This window comes from Pongo pygmaeus, chromosome 13 (genome assembly GCF_028885625.2).
Source record: "Pongo pygmaeus isolate AG05252 chromosome 13, NHGRI_mPonPyg2-v2.0_pri, whole genome shotgun sequence".
In the NCBI taxonomy this organism is placed as follows: domain Eukaryota; kingdom Metazoa; phylum Chordata; class Mammalia; order Primates; family Hominidae; genus Pongo; species Pongo pygmaeus.
The window spans coordinates 38,914,828-38,942,641 of record NC_072386.2 but is presented as its reverse complement, the minus strand read 5'-3'; the positions used below and the strand labels follow the sequence as shown (position 1 = coordinate 38,942,641).

At 37.0% G+C, this 27,814-nt stretch overlaps 1 protein-coding gene and 1 pseudogene across 4 annotated transcripts in view; one reads left to right on the top strand and one right to left on the bottom strand.

The window, feature by feature from the left end:
- Nucleotides 1-27,814, top strand: part of ADAMTSL1 (ADAMTS like 1) — a 443,802-nt gene that overhangs the window by 60,668 nt on the left and 355,320 nt on the right. The window lies entirely within an intron of this gene.
- On the bottom strand, nucleotides 5,199-5,361 carry LOC129044839 (U2 spliceosomal RNA; annotated as a pseudogene).

Below are 27,814 nucleotides of genomic sequence, written 5' to 3'. Positions count from 1 at the left end.
GACTGAGATGGGAGGGGCTTCCAGGAAGGTCTCTGACATGCTCTGGAGACATTTTCCACATCATCTTGGTGGTTAACATTTATCTCCTCATTACTTATGCAAATTTTTGCAGCAGGCTTGAATTTCTCCCAGAAAAAATTTTTTCTATTTTATCATCAGCCTCCAAATTTTCCATAGTTTTATGCTCTGCTTACTCTTGAATGCTTTGTCACTTAGAAATTTCTTCTGCCAGATACCCTAAATCATCTCTCTCAAGTTCAAAGTTACACAGATCTCTAGGGAAGGGGCAAAATGCCACCAACCTCTTTGCTAAAGCGTAAACAAGAGTCACCTTTGCTCTAGTTCCCAACAAGTTCCTCTTCTCCATCTGAGACCACCTCAGCTTGGACTTTGTTGCCCATATCACTATCAGCATTTTGGTCAAAGCCATTCAACAAGACTGTAGGAAGTTCTGAACTTTCCCACATCTTCCTGTCTTCTGAGCCCTCCAAGTATCTAGGAAGTTCCAAACTTTCCCACATTTTCCTGTCTTCTTCTTAGCCCTTCAAACTGTGCCAGCCTCTGCCAGTTACCCAGTTCTAAAGTCACTTCCATATTTTCAAGTCTCCTTACAGAGGCATCCCACTCCTGATACCAGTTTACTGTATTAGTCCGTTCTTACGCTGCTTTAAGAACATACCCAACACTGGGTAATTTGGAAAAAAGAGATTTAATTGACTCACAGCTCTTCAGGGGTGGGGATTGTAAGTAGGAAACTTACAATCATGGCAGAAGGGGAAGCAAACACATCTTTCTTCACAGGTGTCAGGAGAAAGAAGAATGAGAACTGAGTGAAGGGAGAAGCCCCTTATAAAATCATCAGATCTTGTGAGAACTTACTATCATGAGAATAGCATCGGGAAAATTGCCCCCATGAGTCAATTATCTCCACCTGGTTCTTCCCTTGACACGCGGGGATTATGGGAAGTACAATTTAAGATGAGATTTGGGTGGGGACACAGCCAAACCATATCAGACTCTGACCTCATATTACTTAAAATCCATAGCACTCCATGAGCCAAAATCTTTATAGCTTGTAGAATCAAATTGACGCTGAATTTTTTTATGAGAATCTAGATTCTTCAAATAATTTGAAGCTTTATTTTCTTGCTTTTAGTGATAACAGAAGCAGCATTGCCAAAACACACACAAAAAAAATTTTAAGAAAGAATATTTTCATGATCACATTCCAGTTTTTCAAATTTGGAAGTTTAGAACAATTCAGTTAAATATTCTTTGTTAGATGCTTGATGTGGAAAAACTTGAGAGTCTCTTAGCTAAATCTCCACGGTCATCTTTAATCCCTGGACAGCTTCCTTGGGGCACTTCTGAACTACTTCATCTCCAAAGATTCAGCCTCTTTTCCTATTTTTTGTAGAACTGCTACATATAACTTTTTGGGGAGTTCGTATTCCCCAGGGTAATATGAGGAGTAGAAAACACCTCCCCAGTTTCCCTTTTTTTTTCCTGAAAAATCAGCTCACAGGCTTTTAAAAATGTATTGCCAACCACTCTATAAGTAGTTTGTCGATACAAGAAAGTTAAAGTTCCCACAATGTTTGCATAGTTCTTATAGTCATGGTACTTTCTTACTTTCTGTGTAGCTGGTTCAAGAAGACTATTTTCATTCCTAAGGACAGAGTTTATCTAATCTTTCCCATTTTATAGTTCCCTGCTCTATTCTAAGGAAGCAGCAAGGTGCTCCATCTCTGGAAGGAAAGACAAAGATGCTATTGGTAGACAATAGGTGTGAGCTAGCAAACCAGTCAAACAAGTCATTTAGGTCTCAGAGATTTCACCACAAGACTAAGTGAAGGAGGCTCTCAAAAAGGTTTTCTTAGGTCATATCTTCATGTTAAACCTCAAATTTGAACCCCTTGAACTTAATTAGGGATTTTAAAGTGACTTCCAATATGTTTAGAGTACTTATAAACTGTTTCTTTTGCACTGCCCTTAAGGTTCATACGAGTTGGTATTTAGGAGACAGTGACCATAATTAGCAACATAATAGGCCACACTGCTTGTGGTAGCTTGTGGTGCTCTTAATTTCTTTATTAAATTCTTTGTTGCTCACTATAACATTTTACTGTTTTTAAGACAACAATATGTATTAAGCCCAAGAATTGTTCTTGGTCCTGGGGTTCATTGTTAAATAAAACCAAGACCCAATTTTCCTGAACCTTTCATTCTAATGGAGAAAAAGAGATTACAAACAAGCGTGCAAACAAATTATTTAAAAGGAAATATATCAGATAGCAGTTGGTGCAATGCAGAGAATTAAGCTATTGGTAGCTAGTTCAGAGAGGAAGTTCAGAAAATCCACTTGAGGAGTAACACTTGAATAACAAGAAGAAAACAGCTATAAGAATACTTATGGAGTAGCAATCCAGAAAGGACAGCTAGTGCAAAGGCTGTGAAGTACGAGAGAGTTTGCTGTGTCAAGGAAATCATAAAGCCAATATACCTAAAGTCTAGTGGGCAAGAGGAAGAGTATTGGAAGATAAGAAAAAATCAAAACCAGAGGTAGGTGGGAGCTAGATCATGCAGGACACTGTAAAGTACTTACGTTATATTTTAAGTACAAAAATTAGCTGCTGGATGGCCAGGCACCATGGCTCATACCTGTAATCCTAATGTTTTGGGGGTGGAGGGGTGAGGCAGAAGGGTCACTTGAGGCCAGGAGTTTGAGACGAGCCTGAGAAACATAGCAAGACCTTGCTTCTACAAAACAAAAACAAAATATTAGCATGCTGGTGTGCACCTGTTGTCCCAGCTACTAGGGAGGCCGAGACAGGAGGATTGCTTGAGCCCAGGAGTTTGAAGTTGTAGTGAGCCTTGTTTACACCACTGCACTCAAGACTGGAAGACAGAGCAAGACATTGTCTCTATTTAAAAAAAAAAAAAAAGAAGAAGAAGAAGAAGGAGAAGGAAGAAGAAGAGAGAAGAAAGAAGAAGAAGAAAGAAGAGGAGGAAGAGGAAGAGGAGGAAGAAGGAGGAAGAAGAAGGAGGAGGAGGAGGAGGAAGCTCCTGGATATTTTTAAGCAGGGGAGAGTAGAATAGGACTTATAATGAAAAAGATAGGTTTGGCTGCAGGCTCAATCTGGAGAATGGATGCAAAGTAGGGCGAAGGAACAGAAATTCCAGGAGGGGGATCACTGCAGTAGTTCAGGTGGATGCTAATGGTTGTGTGGACTAGAGTGGCTCTGGTGGGAGGATTTGGGTATGTTGTAGGGATAGAATGGCTTTTCCTAAGTTACGGTGCCTCATCCTCAATTTGACATGATTCACTCTTGTCAACTCCAGCATTGTTGTGTGGAACAGGAGGCAAAGGCCGCAGCATTATAGCCAGAGAGAACAGAATGATCATGGCAAGTTTATAATTTCTTTGAGCCTCAGTCTCTACACTCAAACAGTGAGAGATTTGAAATGAATGATCTCAAAGGTCCCGTCCACCTCTGAAATTCTATAATTCTTAAGAAGTATCATATCTGGACTATACTAGATTTGGATCTGAATGCAGATTAATGAAGATGTCTATGCTAGTTTGGTAACTGGCATGACTATAGTGAAAAGATTCATAGCGAGGGATACAGTAGAGTCAGAGCAAAGAGAGTCAATGTGGAGAGTGGAAGCAAAGTTCTCATCCTTGCTGTACAATTAACCATCCATCTTGACTGGTAATTCTCATTGAGGTTGTGAAAATTCGTGGCATTCACAGAGTTGTTCATGTGGTTATTAACAGTGGGCATAAGGTAAATTCCCATTTGGTCTATTTGTCTATTTTTCTCATAAGGCCTTTGTATATCACAAAGTCAGGAAACACTTGGTGCTTTATGTCAAGGATCAAATGGAACATATGGAAGAAACAATAACTCTGCTATAGGTCTTCCTTGGTCAGAATTTGAAAGAAACTGTTGAAATGACATTCAGACCAGAGAAATACCCCTGAAGTCTAGAGAGATGCTCTAGTAAATAATAACAACTGCAAGAGTTGGTCAGTGAGCCTGCACACTGGACTCTTTCCAGCCAAGAGGCACTCTAAGATGGGAAGTAGGCTACTAAACTTTCCCATAATCTAGTCCTTATTATTCTAGCAGTTGAAAATAAGGCATGATGCTACTTGCCAGGGCCATTTATTTTTTGCTTATTCACTTATTCATTCTCTTGATCAATCAGTTTTAAAACAGCGTTTATTGAACACCCAACTCCTGTTCTGCACTAGGGATATTAGGAGTTGTCACCATCAATAAAGAGATAGGCAGCCTGCCCTTGGGGGAAGTCAGAGGCTAGGAGAAAAGACAAATACACAAACACAAAACTAAATAAAGTATGATGCACGCTATCAGTATGGAGGTAAGAGCAAAGTGCTAAGTCATGGAAGGACCATGTCTGATTCTTTCACCGCTGTATACTCAGAGTCTGGCATTCAGCGTCTGACACCATGCCTCTTGCACTGTGAACTGGGAAACGCAGAAAACTCACAGAACTGCCTGAGGTTATTTTAAATATTCAAGGGAAACATATCAAGACTTAACATATGTTGAACACTCTTTGAACTATTTGATCATGCTGTATTCCTTTCTATGACATCTCATCTTCGTAAAGCTGGGTTTGCTTTAATAAAAAGCAAGTACTGTGAGAAAAACAACATGGAATAGGAAACAAGAATGAGGATTGTCCAATGTGATTCCAGGCTTTGGGAAGTAGTACAGGCACACACATCCCATTAGTAAATAAACATTATTCATGAATGAAGTAAAATAGTGCTTTTCTCTCAAGTTATATGCATTGTTTTTTCAAATGGCTATTAAGTCGTCAGGACACAAATATATATTAAGTTGCTTGGACCTAACTGCTAAATAAATGGAATTATTTGGTATTCCTGTTGGCCTAGGAGTACCACAAAAAACTTACCCAGACATTAATGGTGCTGTAAACAGAAATTAAGAGCCTCTGATCCAACTCGCTGTAGTCATTCAATACATAGGATGAATAAAAAAATGCATGACATTCTAAATAAGGTGACAGTTGAGCTGAGCTTTAAAAGATGAAAGGGATTTTTTCAGGCTGCAATGAGAGAGAGAAAGAGTTAGTTTTCTGAAAAATGGTAGTAGAGTCAACAATATCCACTGGGATTTACCAGGTCTCAGGCACTTTTTCTAGGCACTGGGGTATAATATTAACAGAGAAAGATAATGCCCCTGTTCTTATGAAGCTTATATTATAGTGTGAGAGGCAAATGATAAAGTTTTAAAAGATGACAGTTTCATATAGTGAATGATTATGCTACACTTGATCTTAGCCAAAAGGCCGAGAAGCGATAGTGAATGATTATGAAAGAAATAAAGCAGAGTAATGGGATGGAGAGTGACACAGGGATGGAGGGTTGCTCTACATGAGGTGGTCAGTAAATTCTCTCTGAGGTGACATTTAAATGTCCTTAGTATGTTTGGAAGGTGAGGCATGAAGGAGCCCAGCTTATTTGGGGGCCTGTGGGTCATTTTATCAGGTGCAGTACAAGGTACATTGTGAGGAAAGAAGTGGGATATTTATCTGTGCTGAAGAGCCTGAACTTAGCCCCAGATGTTATTTCATAAGGAACATTCTTAGTCCCTCACTCAGAGTGATGAGCTTTGGAAGAGCAAAAGGCTGAAAGAAAACTTGGTGACTCTATCTACCCCTTCTGTGCATTTCTCTTCTCCCAGGCCCGGTCTGCCAGTCTCAGGTGAAATATATCCAAGGCAGGAGAGGGATTTCTTAACCTCAAGTAGGAAGACTCTTAAGTGAGAAAGAAATTCTAATTGCAAGAATGTTGATTTCTTCCTAATAAATGTGCCAAATCCCCCGCCTACTAAAGAGGGCCTCCAAGGACCTGGCTGCTGCTTCACGCTGCCACAGACGCACTCTCTCCTGTAGTGGACCAAAGAAATACACTTCTCCCCAGACCCATCCATGCTTCAATCTTTCCTGACCTACCCAGCTGAAAACCAGAAATTTCCCTCATACTATATAACCTCCCCTGAGATAGACATTGCTCTCATGTTAAAGTCAGATGGGACATGTCTTTTCTAAGTCACTTGATGAAGGCTTGATTTGTACACTGATATAACAAAATTGGGAGCAGGCTCTCCTATCTTTCAGAGTCTGCATGCATTCTGCATTTAGACAATCTCTAAAAGGCTATTACGATGTATGAGTGGCCAGGCGCAGTGGCTCATGCCTGTAATCCCGGCACTTCGGGAGGCCGAGGCGGGCGGATCACCTGAGGTCAGGAGTTAAGACCAGCCTGGTCAACATGGTGAAACACCATCTCTACTAAAAATACAAAAATTATCTGGATGTTGTGGTGGCCACCTGTAATCCCAGCTACTCGGGAGGCTGAAGCAGGAGAATTGCTTGAAATCAGGAGGTGGAGGTCGCAGTGAGCCGAGATCGTGTCATTGCACTCCAGACTGGGCAACAAGAGCAAAACTCCATCTCAAAAAAAAAAAAGATGTATGGGTGGGAGGAGTGTGGAGAGTAATTTAAAGGATCTATTTTCAGTTTTCAATCCCATGGATAATGAGGACTTAAAGCAGTGTTATGTAGCAGAAAGAACATGGGCCCTCTTGAGTCCTGAGCTGCCACTTACCAGTTATGTGCTTTCAAACAAATTTATCAACCTCTCTCAATCTCAGTTTTCTTACATATAAAAATATCCTTCTAATATATGTATAAACAGAAAATGTTAATACAATGTTAATGGTAATTTTAAAATTGGAAACAAATGGAGGATGGCTGGTTAAATAAGGTGTGATATGTTCATAGCATGGAATGCTATACAGTCATTAAAAAGATTAAGGTGGATCTATTTGTACAAACCTGTGAGTTCTTCCAAATTATCTTGTTAACAGTTTAAAAAAGCAAATTGTGGAGTAATAACCTATAGTATGATCTCGGTTTTTAAAAATCCCCAGACTGAAATGTGTCTGGTTGTGTGGCACCATCCCAAGGCATTGAAGGACACACATCCAACTGATCACCTAATACAGAGCAGGAAGGGACTGAATAAGTTAGGGGGACTTTCATTTTTTATTCTATATGCTTATATAGTGTTCTAATTTTTTATAATGAACACATATTCCTGTATTTGTAGTATAATTTTAAAGAAAGTACAAAACAAAAGAAGATGAGGTTGGGAGAAAATATTTTATACATAATTGAGTTTTTATTTGTTTTTGAAACAGAAAAAAAATACCACCTCCCAGAGTTCTGCTGAGGATTATGTGAGAAAATGTCTAAAATGCACTCAGCCTGGTACCTGACTCAGTCATGTTGGCTCTACTCTTCCTCATTACCTGTTATGTTTTGAGTTATGTCCTCACTCCGTTGTGTTGGAATCCTAAACCCCCATACCTCAAAATGTAACTATATTTGGAGTCGTGGTCTTTAAAGATGTAATTAAGTTAAAATAAGGTCATTAAGGTGGGCCCTAAATCAATATGACTGGTGGTCTTTAAAGAAGATATTAGGATGCAGACACACAGAGAGAAGACATGTGAGGACACAGAAGAAGGCTGCCTTCCACAAGCCAAGGAGAGAGCCCTCAGTAGAAACCAACCTTGCAGACCCCCGATGTTGTCCTCCTAGATTCCAGAATTGTATAAAAATAAATTTCAGTTGTTTAGCTCACCCAGTCTGTGGTATTTTCTTATGGCAACCCTAGTCAACTAGTATACTACCTTTCTTCAACTTCCTCCTCTTTTCTGACAAAGTACTGTTTCTGAAAGACTACATTATTTTTTAAAAAGTGAAAATTAGACCACTTTGAAATTCCAAAGATCAGCCTTATTCTATGGCATCATGGGTAATTTCTCCTGATAGTTTTGCCAAATGACAAGTTCCAGGTATTCTGGAAGGAGGATGTTAGACCTCATTTCTGGCAGAACTGCAGGCTTATAATGGCCCTTCCTTTGGACGAACTCTAGAAAAACAGACTTTCTATACAGTGCCCAGTTATTAGGCTGGACAGTCAGGTCTCTGGCAACTATCATGGCTTAGCTGTTCTTTGGCCAAATACTTTACTGGAATTGCTGTATATTCTCAGAATTATAACCCAGGGGACAAATCAGTATCCACCAAAAGAAGTCTAACTTACTGTAAAGCCAGGATGAATGTAGGATGGTGACTAAACTCATTATAGGACATTGTGGTTTGTGTGTTTCTCCTTTTTGGAGTTGAGAAGAACTGCTGTTGCTAGAACAAAAGGATGTTCTTTAGGCAACACACCTGCAAAAAAATCCTAATTTCTCTGATTTGACCCAGGCTTTTTTTTTAATGCTAAAATTAGATAACAATGGGAAACAATGTTTCTGAAAAGAGAATTGATGAGTGACTTTGATTGTTTCTCTGAGGGCAGAGCCCCTACCCAACCTGTAATAACATCAAGGCTAAATAAGCTTTTAGTATCTTGCAAATAAATTAATCTCTAAATGCAATTGTATAGCATGCCATGTGGACAACTGGAGGTTGACTTTGGTTCAAAACACATCATTTCTTTTTCGCTAGTTAAACACTGAGCATTCAGAGTAATGGTTGAAAATATTTGCAGCAATTACTCTGGGAAAAAAACCCTCATATTTTATGACTAACTGTTTTATCATTTGTGGCATAAAGAAATAAACATTTTTTAAATGATTCACAGATTCCTTCATTTGGTGGATCTGGTGGCTATAGATCTCCCTGCAGTGCTTGCTGCCAGGCAGCTGGCCAAGTTCACTGGGTGCCCCCCAGCCCCAGTATGTTAGGCCTTCTGCTTTTCCTCTCCCCTCGGCCTTCTCCTGACTGAGGCACACATTTCTTTTTTAATGCTTTTTCTGACATGTCTTTATTTTACTCCTCCTTATTCTCTCTCCTATCCCTTCTCCTTAATGTGTTCTCAATTTCTTATCCTCTGCTTCAACTCTGACTCTCTGGGGAGGGTTCTGGTATGAACACTCGTCAGTGGAAAGAACACAGGCTTGGGGGCTCTGTTACTTACTAACTTTCTGGTTTGGGGCAAGCTCTTCAACTTCTCGTAGCCTCAGTTTCCTCAGTCTTAAAGTGGAAATAATAGTAAAGCTCAGTTACAGTATTCCTTTATAGGAATCAGTGCAACAATGGAAATACATGGGAAATAATAAATTTTAGTTCTTTCTTCCACGTTACCTTGGTAAAAGCTAAGTGAGTGACACTCTTACAAGAAACAGGGCCCAGTGAAACCACAGCCCACAGTATCACATCAGCATTAAACATTTCCTTCCAGAAAAGTTAAATTCCTTGGCTAAGGACAATTTCACTCTTGTTCATAATTCAAGGTGATATAAAAAAAAAACTCCAAATTGTTAGGGAACATATGAAAAGGAATAGATTAGTAAAACTGATTTCTCCTTGATGACATCTTTCTGGTATACTTAAAGGGCCATAGGAGATATTGTCCCCTAAATTGATGATAGTTTTTTTTTCAGCCAGCATCATCCCATGGAGACTGCCAGAGCGGGGGTTAGCAATAGTTGTAAATGACCTTTGAGTGATATGAGCTGGCATTCCTGGCCTGAAGAGTCACATCTTCCAGCTCACTTGTGTGACGCTGACTGACAAGCAATCACCTGTATTATTGTCTTGTGGATTGATGGCTAATGCCAAGCATCTACTTTCCTTGACTCTTAGTATGAATAGGAATGCCTACTTGGCCAACCCAGAATTTCCTTCAATATTGCCATGATCAGTTGTTATATTGAGATCCTCTCAGCTGGAGCTAACTCCTATTATTAATGACAGAGTAATGACTAAATGCATGTTTGAAGAAAAGAAAAATCATTCAACAGCTCAACTTTCAACTGATGAAGAGAATTAAGAATGAGACCGTCATTTCCACAGGGTTGAAAATTATTAGATTGGGAAAAGCTGATATGAGTCCCCGCTCCCGGCTAGCTCCACGAGCTTAGGCAGACAGCTTTCATCTGTGTCTGCCACAATCCCCGTTATTGAAAATGACAGATAAAGACTGATTACATACCTCAAAGAGATCCTGGCAAAGTTATAGACTCATAGAATGTTAGAATTAGAGAAGAATTAGTATATTTGGGTTGTCTGCCCTGTGCCAGGCATGGTACCTTATGACCTTTTGCCCCAAACTCATTCAATTCTCACAGCTACCTTGAAAATTGGGCATTACCTTAATTCTACAGATAAGGAAATTGGAACATTTAAAGACATGAAATGCCTTATTTAGGCTACACAGCTAAGGAGTGGTCCTGTCAGGTTTGTAAATGCCGAAGCACATGCTCATTTCACCATAACACCAGGAGCTATATGGATGATCTGGACTAATTCTCATTTAGTAAACAGCAAAACTGAGATACAAAAAGTTTAGGGCTCAAGCATTTTTACAACATATGCTTTTTTTTTAAGAAAAGAGATATTCAAACAAGTCTATTATAGCAGTTATAATTCTTCAAGGCTAGAAGTATATGAACTGCTGAGAATTTTTAATGTGCAAATTAAATACAGCAGAAAAAGCAAATCCAAGAATCCTTGCTGAAAACATCTCTAATTCCCTCTCCTTTGAGTGTCTCTGCCTGTCAAGAGGATATAAATTTATTAAGTCAATACTCCTCAGAATTTACTTTCTCAAGTCCCAGTTTCTGAATTTCATAAAAAGAATGCTGGCCTCTAGTGAACCAGATAGAAGCTTGAAGCAGGGATTTGAGAATGATTTAGAAAGAAATTACTACTGCAGTTCATCCCTTGGCAAGGCCCTACGGAATGAAACCAAATAAGCTGCCATGCCTAGGTTGCTAACGTGCAAATACTTGCATGTGCTCAGCCTGGTTTCTATAAGCCTAGAAACGATAAGCAGCATCAAATCTTCTCATTAACACCAAGATGTGCTGAAACTCAAGCAGCATGAACTTGTAGGTTTTTCCCTCCAAGACATCACTTTGTGCTGGGTACTATAAGCAAGGGCCATTATTTAATTAGTTAACAAGTTTTTGTACTATCATTCTAGAAATCTTGTCCTTCTTATGTTTTCCTTTGCATTTTAAACATTCCCTTCCTTTTAAGAGGAAATTGTGAAACTTAAAAGAGGTTATCTTTGAGGTTTGGCTGTATTTTTCTTTATAATCTTGCTATGAGCAGTAACTACATATGGCTGTTGGAGAGTGTTTAGTTTGGGTTTCAACTCAGTTAAGAGTTTTGAGTGAAATATGGTCATCACAGTGGGAAGGCTAAAGAGGCATTATTATTTTCATTATTATTATTTTTTTAGAGACAGGATCTTGCCTGTCCCCCAGGCTGGGTTGCACGGGTACAATCACAGCTCACTATAACCTCAAACTCCTGGACTCAAGTGATCCTCTCATTAAAAAGCATTATTAGGTTCCTTTTCCTTTGAATCTTCACTGAGTAAATATACTTTATAGCTCTTTAACATCCGTATCCAACAACATACGAACACCCCTTTCCTAAGCAGCATATTCATTACCAAAAAACTTCTTCCTTCCCCAAATAGAAATTTTTAAAAGAAAGATATCACTGTTTTACAATGTGTAATTTATAACTTTTAATTTTTTCTCCCATTAAAATATGACTAGGATTTATTTACTTTGAATCGTTATAGATATTGGAAGTAATTTAGACAAAACTCTCAATTCTTATAGAACAGTATTTTGAAAAAACTATTTTTAAGCTACTTTTTATATTTGACTTCGTGACTGGGCAATGAAGACAAGCAGCCAGATTTCTAGGCACACCACCCCTGTTTCATTCAAAACAACTCTGCTTTTAACTGCTATATTTATTAGCATCCTATGTAGATTTCTTTGGAAGAAAAATAATTATGCAACAACAAAAATAAAGTTTGAAAACACCTGCTTTATGATATCTCATAAGGTCTTCTAAATTTTGCATGGCTATTTCTAGTTAAGAAATTCTCCCATAAATGTCTATTTTGTACAATTCTAATTGCCAAGAAGATGTTTCTTATAGCAAAATGATGTGTACTTTCTTATTACTATTTAATTTAGTATAGCAGATCATTTTTGACTACATGCAAAGCATTGCTCTAGGAGCAAATGAAAATAAGAAAATGTGTGTAAGACTTTATACTCTCAAATGTTTTAAAATTGGAGGGAGGAAGAGAATAAAGACAAAAATATAGATAGGATTTGATGCAGAATAAGTTACAAAAGTATAACAGAAGAGCTCAGAGGACGTCTATGCAATCTATTAATATCTTAATATCTATTCATCCTCCCCTTTCCAAGCAAGCAACAATCACAGATTAAATATAAAATGATAAAACCAGTGGCATAGCCAGGTTCAAAAGCAAGAGAAAAAGCCCATGGACCAAAAATGGAAAATAAATGCAAGATGGTGAATAGTGCTGATTTCATAGGCATTTTGGCTCCAAGCCTGGAATAAAGCAAAGATTGGCAGTAACTTGACTCTGGTAGGATACCAGGGTTGAATTTCCTTCACAGGAGAAGCAGGACCTAAGCCAGGTGGAAAACTTGATGTCAGGAGTTTCGAGGAGGCTCTCCATTGTGAAGAGAGGCTGTACATTAAAAAAAAAAAAAAAGAGAGAGACAGTTGCCAGTTGCCTAGGATGAGAGCCTTATCTGAAATTGTGGGTCTAAAAGAGGCTGGTTGATAGACACAGATACCATATCATGAACTGAAACTCTACCAATCCATACTTTCCCTCTGGGTCTAGACTTGCAATTTCTTCATTATGGATTAAAACCCAAAATTTTAGTACGGTATCTGATTCTGGACTGGGGGCCATGTGAACCATATGGAGATAATCATAAAACCATTGGAACAGGCAAAGACAAGGAGAACAAAAGGAAAACAAACAGCTTTTTACTAAAAATGAGCCTGCAAATAAAAATTCCAAAACACAGGAAAAAAATATATATATAATACCAAGAAAGACAACAAAATTAACGTTCATACCAGATAAAATTCTGTGAAACAGTTTGACAAAGACTTTAAAATTAATAAAGTCAATCTTCTTTATTGATGGATCCTTGCAATTGTGAATTGTCTACTTGGTAAAATTTGCTTGTAATCCCCCAAATCAATACTTATGGTGCATTTGTGGTCATTCATGGGCATATGAAGAAGAGTGAAATCTTTGAGTCGCCGAATAAGCATGTTCCCAGCTGTGATTGAACAAGGGACACTCTGCCTTCCTGTTTGAGCTCTCATACTGTAAACAGGTGTCCTTTTGGCAGTCTATTTAGTGTCAAGTTTTTCACGTTTATTTTTGTGCTTTTTTGGTGATTTGATTGTTTAAAATGGCCCCGAAGCATATGCTGAAGCACTGTCTAGTGTTTGTAAGCTCAAGAAAGCTGTGATGTGCCTTATGGAGAAAATGTGTGTGTTAGATAAGCTTCCTTCAGGCCTGAATTACAGTGCTGTTGGATGTGAGTTTCATGTTGATGAATCAACAATCTCTACAAGGAGTGTTTAAAAAGAAACATACATTAAATAAGATTATCTACAGATCAGTTGATTAAAATGTTGTGACCAGAAACTTGAAGGAACTATATTTCTCCCTAAGTGCAATGGTTCATTATTTGCTAATTCAGCATTTATGATGATTTTCTAGAACGTAAGTGACACAAATAATGAGTATTGACTTTATGTTGAAAAGAAACACATTAAGAAATAACAATGCTTAAAAATAAAGAATAAATTAGGGAGTAAAGACAGAAATAAAGCATTAAATAGATGGATGAAGAAAATAAATTATTAGAAATTTGCAATTCAAAAATCTAGTAATTGAAATAAAAATTTATCCATAGATAGGATAAATTCCAAACAAGACACAGAATCAGTGAAAATTTGAAGATAGAAGTTAAAAACTTTACCCAAAATATAGCCCAAAATTCCAAAATATATAATACAAAAGAGCCCTTAAGAGATACAGAAAGTGAATAAAAGGCTCCAATATACATCAAATAGGAGTGTTCAATGAGAAGGGGCAGAATTCCATTTAGAATATTCCAGAAAGGAAAAAAATAGTTATCAGACTAAAGTTGCAATGAAAGTGCTGAACAGGAAAAATAAAAATACATAACCAGACATATCATGATCCAACATCAGAAGGAGATTCCAACTTTAGGATAAGAGGGAAATAGTAAAAGCTGCCAGAGAAAAGACAGAGTACCCACAAAAGAATGAAACTTAGACTAAAGGCTGAAACTTCTCAGTCATAATGGAGTCTAAAAGATGAGTTAATGTCTTCAAAATATGAATGGAACGTAACTGTCAGTGTAGAATTTTGTACTCTCAACTATCAATGAAGAGTGTAGGCAAAATACAAACATGTCCTGATCTACAAAGATGAGCATTAACTACCCATGGACTTTCACTAACATAATTACTACAGGCTATATTTGAGGAAGAAAAATATAGGAAAGGTGGGCAAAAAGGAAAACAATGGTGATCCCCAAAGGGATATGAGAGTGTGTATATGTATGTATGTATGCATGTTACATGGCTTCTCTTCAATAATGTTTCTGGTGTTCTTGTCCTAATGAGTATCTGGGACTACTGAACTTCCCCAACCCTTTGAAGTTAGACATGACTACATACATTGCTTTGGTCACTGAAATGTGGGTTTAAATGAGCTATGTTACTTTCTGGAGGAAGGAATCAAGGGACACTGTGACAGTCCCCAAGTTCTGTCTTTCTTGCTCTAGTGACCAACAAGTCTATGTGCCCTAAAACCTAAAATCTTGCATCTCAAAAAGTAGTCTGGGGTCCAGCAGCATCAACGTCAGCCTGGTTCCTGTGAGAAATGAATATCAAGTTTCATCTTTGGCCTGCAGAATCAAAATCTTCAGTTTAACAAGATCTCCTGGTGACTCATATGCACATTAAAGGCTGAGAAGCACCGTTCTATCAGATGGTCCTTCCTTTCCCAGCCTGGGTCACTGAGTTACCCCACAGATGACGGCTGCTCGGGAAAGACATTTTATAAGTAAGAAATAAATATTTGTTTTGTTAAACCAAAGAGCTTTTGGAGATGATTTGTATTTTCAAAATCACCTAACTTATCCTGACATCTACAGTTATTATGGTAACACAGTGGTTCTCCAAAGATATCTATGTCCTGATCCCTGAAACTTGTGAATATATGTTACATGGCAAAAAGTATGTACTTCTGTAATTAAGGTTGCAGACCTTAAGACCTTAAGGTTGCAGGAAGTATATCCTGGAGTATTCAGGTGAGCCTCATCTAATCACACGGACTCTTAAAAGCAGAGCGCTTTCCTCAGCTGGAGGCAGAAATGATTGTAGCAAAAGAAACCAGAGATTCTAAGCACAAGAAGGCATTCATGTACTGTTGTTATTGGCTCTGAGATGGAGGGGGCCGTGGGAAGAACCACAGAGAGGTTTCTAGGAGCTAATGGTCGCCCCCAACTGATGCCTAACAATGAAGTGGGACATCTGTCTTAAAACCCCAAAGAACTGAATTTGGCCAACAACCTCAATGCATTTGGATGTGGATTCATCTCCGCAGCCTCTAAAAAGTAAGCCCTTCCAACGCCTTGATTTTGGCCCAGGGAAACTAAGAAAATGACCCACTGAGCCATGCTTTATCTGGGTGTTCCTATACTACAGAATCGTGAGATACAGTATTCCTGTATCGTGTAGTACAGTATTCCTATACTACAGAATCGTGAGATAATAAATTTGTGTTGTTTTAAGCACCTACGTTTATGATAAATGTTTATGGCAGCAATAGAAAACTAATATTATTAAGCCAACTGCTGACCATAACTTTGGTGGTTTTTTAAAAAAAAAAACATATTTGTGTATTACTAACATTCTAGTGTTTAGTGTGTGCTAAGATCCCTCTTGTATTTGGGAAGAAAATGAAAACACAAGTTTACATTTTTAGGAAATGCAAGTTTAGATGTATATTTTAAAATTTAAAATATTCAGTAAAAGACTAGAAATATCATCTATAGCTTCCAAACTAGCAGAGAAAATCTGGAGAATAAAGACAGCCTTACCAATTTAATAGAAGCTAGGAAAAGAGAGAAAAGAATCAAAAAGGATGGTAGACAAAAAATACAAAACAAAATGCCAAAGTTTTCTAAAGTGATGGTTTCAATCCATATTCCCACCAGAATTATACTTGTTCCCTTTGCTTCATATCCTTGCCAGTGCTTGATGTTGTAAGACCTTTTAATTTATTTTCCTATCTGTGGGTGCATTCCTAGAATATACCCAACTTGCTCATAATATATTATATTGCTTACATCTTGTTTTGGTTTCCTAATAATTTGTTTAGGACAATTTGCCTCTATGTTTATGAGTAATTTTATTTCTTATATAATTCTTATCTGATTTTAATAAAAGAAATTGGGACATGTTTCTTCTTTTCCTAGTCTTTGAAAGAGTTTTTTATTATATTGAGATCGTCTATTCCTTTCATGTTTAGTAAATCTTGCTTGTAAAATTATGAGAAGAGATTTTCTTTGGGGGAAGATTTTTCATTACCGCTGAATTTTTTTTTTTTAAGTCTACATGCAGTATAGCCTAGTGCCCAAAGAATGAGTTTTGGAGGCAAACTGTCTAGGTTCAGTCTCAGGTCTGACCTCCTAAACTGTGTAGAAAGTCACTTAATCTCACAGTGCCTCAGTCTCCTCATTTGCAAAATGAGGAACATAGGGTCATTGTGAGGATTTCATGAATTGATAGTATGTAAACATGTAGGTCAGTGCCTGTCACATAATAATACTATAAGCATTTACTTTTATTGTTATTTCTCTTTCTTCTCGAATAGTTGGTTTTTTTTTTTTTCTCTCTCAGTTGTCTAAGACTGTTTTCAAGTATGATGGCTTAAAGTAGGTTGAACTTCTCTAACTTTCTCTTCAACTCTGGCTGTATCTGCATCTGTCTCCCTATTTGCATCTCTAATGGTGTTTGAGATTTCTTCTTTGTTAAGAAAGAAGAAATTCAAACTTCATCATTTAATGAGGTTTGTCAGAATTTATTTTATTAATCTTTTCAAGTAGCAGCCTTTGGCTTTGTTGAGCCTATGGTTTTTATATTTTCCACTTCATTGATATTTATATTATTTTCTTCAGTTTACTTTCTTCAAACTTATTTTAGTGTACTTTTTGTAATTCCTTAGGTTTGAAGCTTGGTGTTTTACATTTCAGACTTTCTTGTTTTCACAGAAATGCAGCTTTAGCTGCATCCCACAGTGTGATAAAAAAAAAAATTTCGTTATCATTCAGTTCTAGGTATTTTTAAATTTCCATATGATTCCTTCAAGTTGTAAATTATTTACAAGTCTGTTAATTAACTTCTAAATATATGGGGGTTTTACATTTTTCTTTATTAATCGCTAACAATTGCATTGTGATTTTTCCAAAATGGTCTTTTTATTCCATTTCTTTGGAATTTGTTGAGATTTTGTTTGATGACCTGTTATCTGCGTGTTCTTGTAGAAAACATGTTTTCCTGATCTGGAGTGTAAATTTCTATATGAGTATATCAAATGTTTTGAATGTGTTTATTAAATGTCCTAGTTCTTTAGTAATTTTTAAAAAATACTTAGAGAATGATTTTTAAAATCTTCTTCTTTGTTAGGTTAATTTGCCAATTTCACCTTGTAGTCCATTTGGGTTATTTTGGACTGTCTTATTAGGTAGATATACATTTAAAATTGTTTGAGCTTTCTGAAGAAGCTAATCTTTTTTCATAAGTTAGTGACTGTCTTTATCAGTAGTAATCCTTTTTGCCTTAATGTATAGTTTATCTGATATAAATATCCCCCTTTCATTTGATTAGATCTGTCTCTTACATCTTTTTCTACTCTTACTTTCCACCTTTCTTTATCTTTATATTTAAGGATATTTAATGTAAACATTTTTAATTTTTAATCTTATAATCTTTGCTTTCTTCCATCTATTTGCTGTCACTATGATTACTGATAAAATTACACTTATCTCTATCTTTAAATTTATGGATATTTAATGTAAACATATTTTTAATTTTTAATTTTATAATCTTTGCTTTCTTCCATCTATTTGCTGTCACTATGACTGCTGATAAAATTAGATTTATTTCTGCCATCTTACTTTCTGATCTCTATTTGGCCTGCTTTTCCAATGTTTCCTCTTTTCTTCTTGCCTTGTTGGAACTAGTCCCAGTCTTTTTTTTTTCTTATTATACTCTTCCCTCTTCCCTCTGCTGGTTTAAAAGTTATATATCTATTTCTATATTTTTAGTAATTACCCTAACTTTTAATATGCATACCTAAAGTTAAATAGTATTTATCCCCACCTATCAAATAATTCATGTCTCTTCAAACACTTTAACTCTGATTAACCCCCTCAGATTTATGTGCTATTTTTGTCAAGTGTTTTAGCTCTATTTTTCTTAACTCACAGATTAGACACTTGATATAGTCAAAGTTTATTCAGATATACTTGAAAACATTCCACTTTATTTGATCCCATTTTTTCTCAGATCATAGATCTTCAAAGATTACTTTCATTTTATCTGGAGTATATCCTTTAGACATTCTGTTAGTGAGGGTTCATTAGAAGTGAGTGCTTTTGATTTTCTGTATTTTGTTTGTCTGAAATGTTTGTATTTGGTGCTCTCTCTTAAAAGTTAGTTTTGCAGTGAACTTAACTCTACATTGACAGTTATCTTGTCTCAACACTTCAAAGAGAATTATCCATTGACTTCTAACTACCATTGTTGCCATTGAGAAGCCAGCTGTCATTCTAATTTGTTCTTCCTGTATCCTTTCTCCCTGACTTCTTTTATTTATTGTTGGTGTTCAGTAGTTAGCTATGATCTTTGTAGAAATGAATCATTATTTTATTTTGTTCTCATTAGACTTCTGAATCTGAGGATTTGTATTTTTAATTATTTCTGGAAAATTCTCACAAAATTATTTTCTTTATGTAATTCACATTTCTTAGTCTGTTATTAATATTTTTTACATCTTTGTCTCTCTATATTGTATTTTATATAATTTCTTCAACACTTTCTGTCATTTAACAATATCTCTTCCCAGCTGTATCTAATATGCTTTTTATTTGACCTAAAAATTTATAAAAACATTTATATCTGCATGCATATGAGTTCTGTTTTTTTTTTAAATCTACATGATGACACCTGTTCTTTGGTTACTCTTTCAAAATTCTTCTTAAAAATATCCATAAGCATGTTAAATTTTTTTATTTTGCATCCTGTGTCTGATAATTTCACTATCAGAATTTTCTGTAGGTCTGATTTTCTTGTTTCTGCTGTCTCCTTTTCATGTTGCCTTGTTTCCTCATGTTTTATGTTATTCTTATATGCTTTCATGATTGTTGGAATTTAAGAGGGAGTTCCTTGTAATCTGGTTTACGATGTGTACTTCCTGGAATAATTTACATTTGCTCTTGAGGAGAAGGATGTTGGCATGGGGTGACCCAATGCGAATCCGAGACCACTTTACATTCACAACTGTCCGCACTAAGTGAATTGTTTCCCAAACTCTCATGAGTCCTGTTGTTAGAAACTCTGAATGAAACTTCTACCCCCAAACTTTACCCATAGCCAACCTGAGATAAGCAAGTTTTCTGTATTATTTCTTTATGCGGATCTGAGTGGGTTTTTTTTAATTTTGCTTGTTTGTTTTTATTATCTCATTTTATTTATTTTTTTTTTTAGAGAAATGGTAGGTTCACAGCAAAATTGAGCAGAAAATAGAGAAGTTTCCATATGTCTCTGCCTACCACATGTACAGTCTGCCCCACTATCAATGTCTTGTCCCAGAGTGGTACATTTGTTAGAATTAATGAGCTACATTGACACATCATCAGCTAAAGCCCATAGTTTACATTAAGGTTTACTCTTGTGTTGTACATTCTATGGGTTTTCACAAATATGTAATGAACATATATCCACTTCTGTAGTATCATACAGGATAGTTTCACTACCTTAAAAATCTTCTGTGCTCCACCTGTTCATCCTCACCTCCCCATAACCTGTGACAACTACGTCTTTTTATTGTCTCCTTAGTTTGGTGTTTTTTGGGAGCTGAGTATGATTTTCTTTTCCTAGTTTATTCCTTCTCTGAGGGTTTTGCCTTAGAGTCCTGGCATTATGAGCAGATCTTCATCTTCTTCCACAACTTGCCGTTCATAGACTTTATCCCCTGTTCCCTGCTTATATAGACTCTTAGAATGGAAAGTTCAAAACCACCAGAAACCAGCAGATCCTTTTAGAATCGACTTCCATCAACTTCCTCTCTGGATTTGCGCCTTTTTATTGTTTTTGTCTCTGAGGAAACTTCCTTGCCAGCCCAGCTGTGTATTAACAATTTTTTAAATTTTTATTTATACTTAAAGATATTATTTTTAGTCACTTGTAGTGAGAAGCTTTCTCAGAGTTTCTAGTCCTACATCCTGTTGCAACTGGAAGGTCCTTAATTCATTCCTTGATGAATATTATTTAGCATTCATTTTGTATCAGGCTTGGATGAGGCCCTTGGGTTTTCATTGTTTTAGAGGACACAGATAGAAAAAACAACAATGTATTACGTCCAAAGATGAAGGTATGCACAGGGTGCTATGGCATCCCAGAGGGAGTTGCCTCACACAGGCTGAGAATAGGGAGTTGTCAGAGAAGGAGACCAGGAAGTGACACTTGAGATTTGAAGGAGTTAACCAGGGGAATAAGAGGTGACCATATTGGATCATGTCAGCCAGAGGAGTGAAACATTGAGAGAATGGCAAATATGCCAACATCAAATGTGGGCTGGATGGTAACAAGTAGGAAGAAAAGAAGGTAGAAAACAGGCGAAGCTGGGTCAGCTCCTCACAGAAACTTTGTGAGGTATTTGTTGCATTGCCACACCATGTAGAAAGGAGAAAACAGTGTAAAAGTGTTCCTATGAACGTTGTGCACATGTACCCTAGAACTTAAAGTATAATAAAAAACATATATATATAAAAAGAAAGGAGAAAACAGAGACAACTCAGCTCTCAGAATCTGTAAGGAACACTGATGACTTGCAGGGCAAGAAACAGATTTGACATTCTTTTTCCTTCACCGCCTTGCACAGAATCAGCCTTAAAGAAATATAGAATAGGAAAGGAAGTTGGCTCTGTCCAAAAGTAATTGTCCACTTTTGAATTATCTGCCCCTCTGCCTGTAATTCTATCATTATAATAAAAGCTTGACTTATGGTCGTAGCATCTATCTTTCCCCGTTAAATTGGAAGCATCATGAAGGCAGGTACAATAATTGACTTTTTACTATAGCTGAGTACTTGATAAGTGTCTGTATGTTTTTGAACATATGTGGTCAATAGTTATTGAGAGTGATTAAGTGGAAAGCATTATTAATCATGCAAATCTTACTCTAGATAACTTTAACCAGTTTTTCCCCCTCTTTACCTTTATCTAAATGTAGCCCATTGAAGGAAATGTAATTTTCATAGGGAGAAGAAAGGAAAATTAACTTTGGAGACTAGTACTATTCAGGATGGAGCTGGTGCTAAGAGGCTGTGCTATAAGCCTCAAAGGACAATCTAAAAGCACTGGGTTTTAGAGGTCAGAAAATACATTTCTCTATTTTTTAAGTTTCTTAAAATATGTCCACGCTCCAAGATCAACAAACTAAGAAGTATGAGCACATTTGAACAAAGTTGAATGTTGTCATCCGTTAAACTTATAACCCAGTAAATTTGGCACATGATATTGTTTGATTAGACTCATATGTTAAACCATTCATATGTCACTTTAATTAAAATTATATTTAAAGAAATTATATTTAAAGTGGTTCTGGAGGCAGCAAGGCATGGCTTTTAACCTTCAGTTTGGAAAGAATTGTCACCAAATCTATGATGAAGCTTTTTGAGACCTGAAATACTTATTTATGGGGTCAATTTATATAGCATTAACCATGAACTTGGGTATCTGTAGGAGGAATTCTGATCTAGAAGTTGGAAAGAGATTAGGGAAGGAAGTGACAGGGTCATTAAACTCTTTCCATGGTTTTGTCCGTATGAACCCTACTTCTTTCCCCTCATTCCAAAGTCTGTAAGGAAAGGTGCAGATGGTCTTCACTGGTATCATGAAACAGTCTGAGAACTCCTTGCTTTCTCTCTTTGGACAATGTGACATAAGACAACACCCTGTCTGTTGCCAAAAGGATTTGCATTAATGGTCAGGGTTAGAGTTTACCACCCAGAGAGGAATCTGGGTGAGAGGAGACTCTTTTCTATTGCAGTGATTAGAGAATAGATGTCTTTCTCTTTCACCCATAGACTTGGAGCTTTCTCTCAGGTGAGAACCACTTCCAGTTCTAGAATCGTTCTTTAATGAACTGATTCAATAGTGATTAAAATAAGGGCCTGACCTTGACTTTGCAAGAAATGACCCAGGTTAACCTTAAGTTGTATGCTACAAAAATGTTACTAAAAGAGGTATTTCAAGTCATTCATGGTGCTGTGTTGCATGCCGCCGGGAAAGGAGCATTGATTAGATATATTGCCAGGAAATACACCATGTTGTCAGGATTCACTGACAACCAAAAAGAAGTTAAGCCTGCAGACAACATCAGGTGGTTTGTTGGAGACTGGGAAGGAGAGAAGGTGAAGAGAAATGCTAGAGTCTTCTACAAGTGGTCCAACATGGCATTTATCTTTTAATTGCTCTAGAAAGTGCCTTTTTCCATTTGTCTGGTAAATGACTGGCATAAGAACTACATGTTCCATGAAGCAACTGCAATCTCCATATTTGCAATCTATCAACCTCACTCTTTCTCACTTGTCTTTTTTTTCTATTTAGCACGTTTCATTGTAGATTAAACAGATTTTATTCCCTGTTGCCTGGTAATTATATATAATTAAAAAGCACAGAGGAATGTGCATAAAAGCACAATGAAGTAATAATCATAGGAACAGTGTCTTGTTTGAACTCACTGCTGAGGGAAAGTTGCTTTTTTAAAAAATATATACTTTAAATACTGGGATACATGTGCAGAATGTGCAAGTTTGTTATGTTGGTATACACGTGCCATGGTGGTTTGCTGCACACATCAACCCATCATCTACATTAGTTATTTCTCCTAATACTATCCCTCCCCTAGTCCCACATCCCCCAATAGGCCCCAGTGTGTGATGTTCCTTTCCCTGTGTCCATGTGTTCTCATTGTTCAACTCCAACTTATGAGTGAGAACATGCAGTGTCTGGTTTTCTGTTCTTGTGTTAGTTTGCTGAGAATGATGGTTTCCAGCTTTATCCATGTCCCTGCAAAGGACATGAACTCATCCTTTTTTATAGCTGCATAGTATTACATGGTATATATGTGTCACATTTTCTTAATCCAGTCTATCATTGACGGGCATTTGGGTTGGTTCCAAGTCCCTGCTATTGTGAACAGTGCTGGAATAAACATATGTATGCATGTGTCTTTATACTAGAATTATTTATAATCCTTTGGGTATATACCAAGTAATGGGATTGCTGGGTCAAATGGTATTTCTGGTCCTAGATCCTTGAGGAATCGCCACACTGTCTTCCACAATGATTAAACTAATTTGCACTCCCACCAACAGTGTAAAAGTGTTCCTATTTCTCCACATCCTCTCCAGCATCTGCTGTTTCCTGACTTTTTAATGTTCGCCATTCTAACTGGCGTGAGGTGGTATCTCATTATAGTTTTGATTTGCATTTCTCTAATGACCAATGATGATGAGGTTTCTTTCATATGGTTGTTGGCCGCATAAATGTCTTCTTTTGAGAAACATCTGTTCATATCGTTTGCCCACTTTTTGATAGGGCTTTTTTTTCTGGTAAATTTGTTTAAGTTCTTTGTAGATTCTGGATATTAGCCCTTTGTCAGATGAATAGATTGCAAAAAATTTCTCCCATTCTGTAGGTTGCCTGTTCACCCTGATGATAGTTTCTTTTGCTGTGCAGAAGCTCTTTAGTTTAATTAGATCCCATTTGTCAATTTTGGCTTTTTTTGCCATTGGTTTTGGTGTTTTAGTCGTGAAGTCTTTGCCCATGTTTATGTCCTGAATGGTATTGCCTAGGTTTTCTTCTAGAGTTTTTATGGTTTTAGGTCTTATGTTTAAGTCTTATTCCATCTTGAGTTAATTTTTGTATAAGGTGTAAGGAAGTGGTCCAGTTTCAGTTTTCTGCATATGGCTAGCCAGTTTTCCCAACACCATTTATTAAATAGGGAACCTTTTCACCATTGCTTGTTTTTGTCAGGTTTGTCAAAGATCAGATGGTTGTAGATTTGTGGTGGTATTTCTGAGGCCTCTGTTCAGTTCCATCGGTCTATATATCTGTTTTGGTACCACTACCATGCTGTTTTGGTTACTGTAGCCTTGTAATATAGTTTGAAGTCAGGTAATGTGATACCTCCAGCTTTGTTCTTTTTGCTTAGAATTTTCTTGGCTATATGGGCTCTTTTTTGGTTCCATATGAAATTTGAAGGAGTTTTTTCTAATTCTGTGAAGAAAGTCAATGGTAGCTTGATGGCGATAGCATCGAATCTATAAATAACTTTGGGCATGATGGCCATTTTCACGATATTGATTCTTCCTACCCATTAGCATGGAATGTTTTTCCATTTGTTTGTGTCTTCTCTTATTTCGTTGAGCAGTGGTTTGTAGTTCTCTTTGAAGAGGTTCGTCACATCCCTTGTAAGTTGTATTCCTAGGTATTTTCTTCTCTTTGTAGCAATTGTGAATGAGTGCTAACTCATGATTTGGCTCTCCATTTGTCTATTGTTGGTATACAGGAATGCTTGTGATTTTTGCACATTGATTTTGTATCCTGAGACTTTGCTGAAGTTGCTTATCAGCTTAAGGAGATTTGGGGCTGAGACAGTGGGGTTTTCTAAATATACAATTATGTCATCTGCAAACAGAGACAATTTGACCTCCCCTTTTCCTATTTGTATACCCTTTATTTCTTTCTCTTGCTTGATTTCCCAGGCCAGAACTTCCAATATTATGTTGAATAGGAGTGGTGAGAGAGGGCATACTTGTCTTGTGCCAGTTTTCAAAGGGAATGCTTCCAGCTTTTGCATATTCAGTATGATATTGGCTGTGGGTTTGTCATAAATAACTCTTATTATTTTGAGATATGTTCCATCAATACCTAATTTATTGAGAGTTTTTAGCATGAAGGGGTGTTGAATTTTATTGAAGGCCTTTTCTGCATCTATTGAGACAATCATGTGGTTTTGTCATTGGTTCTGTTTATGTGATGGATTACATTTGTTGATTTATGTATGTTGAACCAGCCTTGCATCCCAGGGATGAAGCCGACTTGTTCGTGGTGGATAAGCTTTTTGATGTGCTGCTGGATTCGGTTTGCCAGTATTTTGTTGAAGATGTTCATGTCAATGTTCATCAGGGATATTGGCCTGAAATTTTCTTTTTCTTTTTTTTGTTTATCTGCCAGGCTTTGGTATCAAGATGATACTGGCCTCATAAAATGAGTTAGGGAGGAGTCCTTCATTTTCTGTTGTTTGGAATAGTTTCAGAAGGAATGGTACCAGCTCCTCTTTATACCTCTGGTAGAATTCAGCTGTGGTCTGGTCCTGGGTTTTTTTTTGGTTGGTAGGCTATTAATTACTGCCTCAATTTCAGAACTTGTTATTGGTCTATTCAGGGATTCAAATATTTCCTGGTTTAGTCTTGGGAGGGTGTATGTCCAGAAATTTATCCCTTTCTTCTAGATTTTCTAGTTTGTTTGCATAGAGGTCTTTATAGTATTCTCTGATGGTAGTTTGTATTTCTGTGGGATCGGTGGTGATATCCCCTTTATCATTGTTTATTGCGTCTATTTGATTCTTCTCTCTTTTATTCTTTATTAGTCTGGCTAGTGCTCTATCTATTTTGTTAATCTTTAAAAAAAAAAAACAGCTCCTGGATTCATTGATTTTTTTGAAGGATTTTTTATGTCTCTATCTCCTTCAGCTCTGCCCTGATCTTAGTTATTTCTTATCTTCTGCTAGCTTTTGAGTTCCTGTTCCTGTTTTGAAATCTGTTCCTGTTTGCTCTTGCTTCCCTAGGTCTTGTAATTGTGATATTAGGGTGTCGATTTTAGATCTTTCCCACTTTCTCCTGTGGGCATTTAGTGCTATAAATTTCCCTCTACACACTGCTTTAGCTGTGTCCCAGAGATTTTGGTATGTTGTCTCTTTGTTCTCATTGGTTTCAAATAACTTATTTATTTCTGCCTTAATTTCATTATTTACCCAGTAGTCATTCAGGAGCAGGCTGTTCAGTTTCCATGTAGTTGTGCAGTTTTGAGTGAGTTTCTTAATCTTGAGTTCTAATTTGATTGCACTGAGGTCTGAGAGACTGTTAAGATTTCTGTTCTTTCACATTTGCTGAGGAGTGTTTTACTTCCAATTATGTGGTCAATTTTAGAATAAGTGCAATGTGGTGCTGAGGAGAATGTATATACTGTTGATTTGGGGTGGAGGGTTCTGTAGATGTCTATTAGGTCCACTTGGTCCAGAGCTGAGTTCAAGTCCTGAATATCCTTGTTAATTTTCTGTCTTGTTGATCTGTCTAATATTGACAGTGGGGTGTTAAAGTCTCTCAATATTATTGTGTGGGATTCTAAGTCTCTTTTAGGTCTCTAAGAACTTTATGAATCTTGGTGCTCCTGAATTGGGTGCATATATATTTAGGATAGTTAGCTCTTCTTGTTGCATTGATCCCTTTACCATTATGTAATGCCCTTCTTTGTCTGTTTTGATCTTTTTTGGTTTAAAGTCTGTTTTCTCAGAGACTAGGATTGTACCCCTGCTTTTTTTGCTTTCTATTTGCTTGGTAAATATTCCTCCATCTCTTTATTTTGAGCCTATGTGTGTCCTTGCCTATGAGATGGGTCTCCTGAATACAGCACACTGATGGGTCTTGACTCTTTATCCAGTTTGCCAGTCTGTGTCTTTTAATTGGGGCATTTAGTCCATTTACATTTAAGGTTAATATTGTTATATGTGAATTTGATCCTGTCATTATGATGCCAGCTGGTTATTTTGCCCATTAGTTGATGCAGTTTCTTCATAGTGTCAATGGTCTTCACAATTTGGTATGTTTTTGCATTGGCTGGTACCAGTTTTTTCTTTCCATATTTAGTGCTTCTTTCAGGAGCTCTTGTAAGGCAGGCCTGGTGGTGACAAAATCCCTCAACATTTGCTGTTCTGTAAAGGATTTTATTTATTCTTCGCTTATGAAGCTTAGTTTGGCTGGATATGAAATTCTGGGTTGAAAATTCTTTTAAGAAGGTTGAATATTGGCCCCCACTCTCTTCTGGCTTGTAGGGTTTCTGCAGAGAGATCTGCTGTTAGTCCGATCTGTTAGGCTTCCCTTTGTCAGTACCCAACCTTTCTCTCTGGCTGCCCTTAACATTTTTTCCTTCATTTCAACCTTGCTGAATATGACAATTATGTGTCTTGGGGTTGCTCTTCCTGTGGAGTAACTTTGTGATGTTTCCTGTATTTCCTGAATTTGAATGTTGGCCTGTCTTGCTAGGTTGGGGAAGTCTCCTGGATAATATCCAGAAGAGTGTTTTCTACTTGGTTCCATTCTCCCCGTCACTTTCAGGTACATCAATCAAACATAAGTTTGGTCTTTTCACATAGTTTCATATTTCTTGGAGGCTTTGTTCATTCCTTTTCATTCTTTTTTCTCTAATCTTGTCTTCACGGTTTATTTCATTAAGATGATCTTCAATCTTTG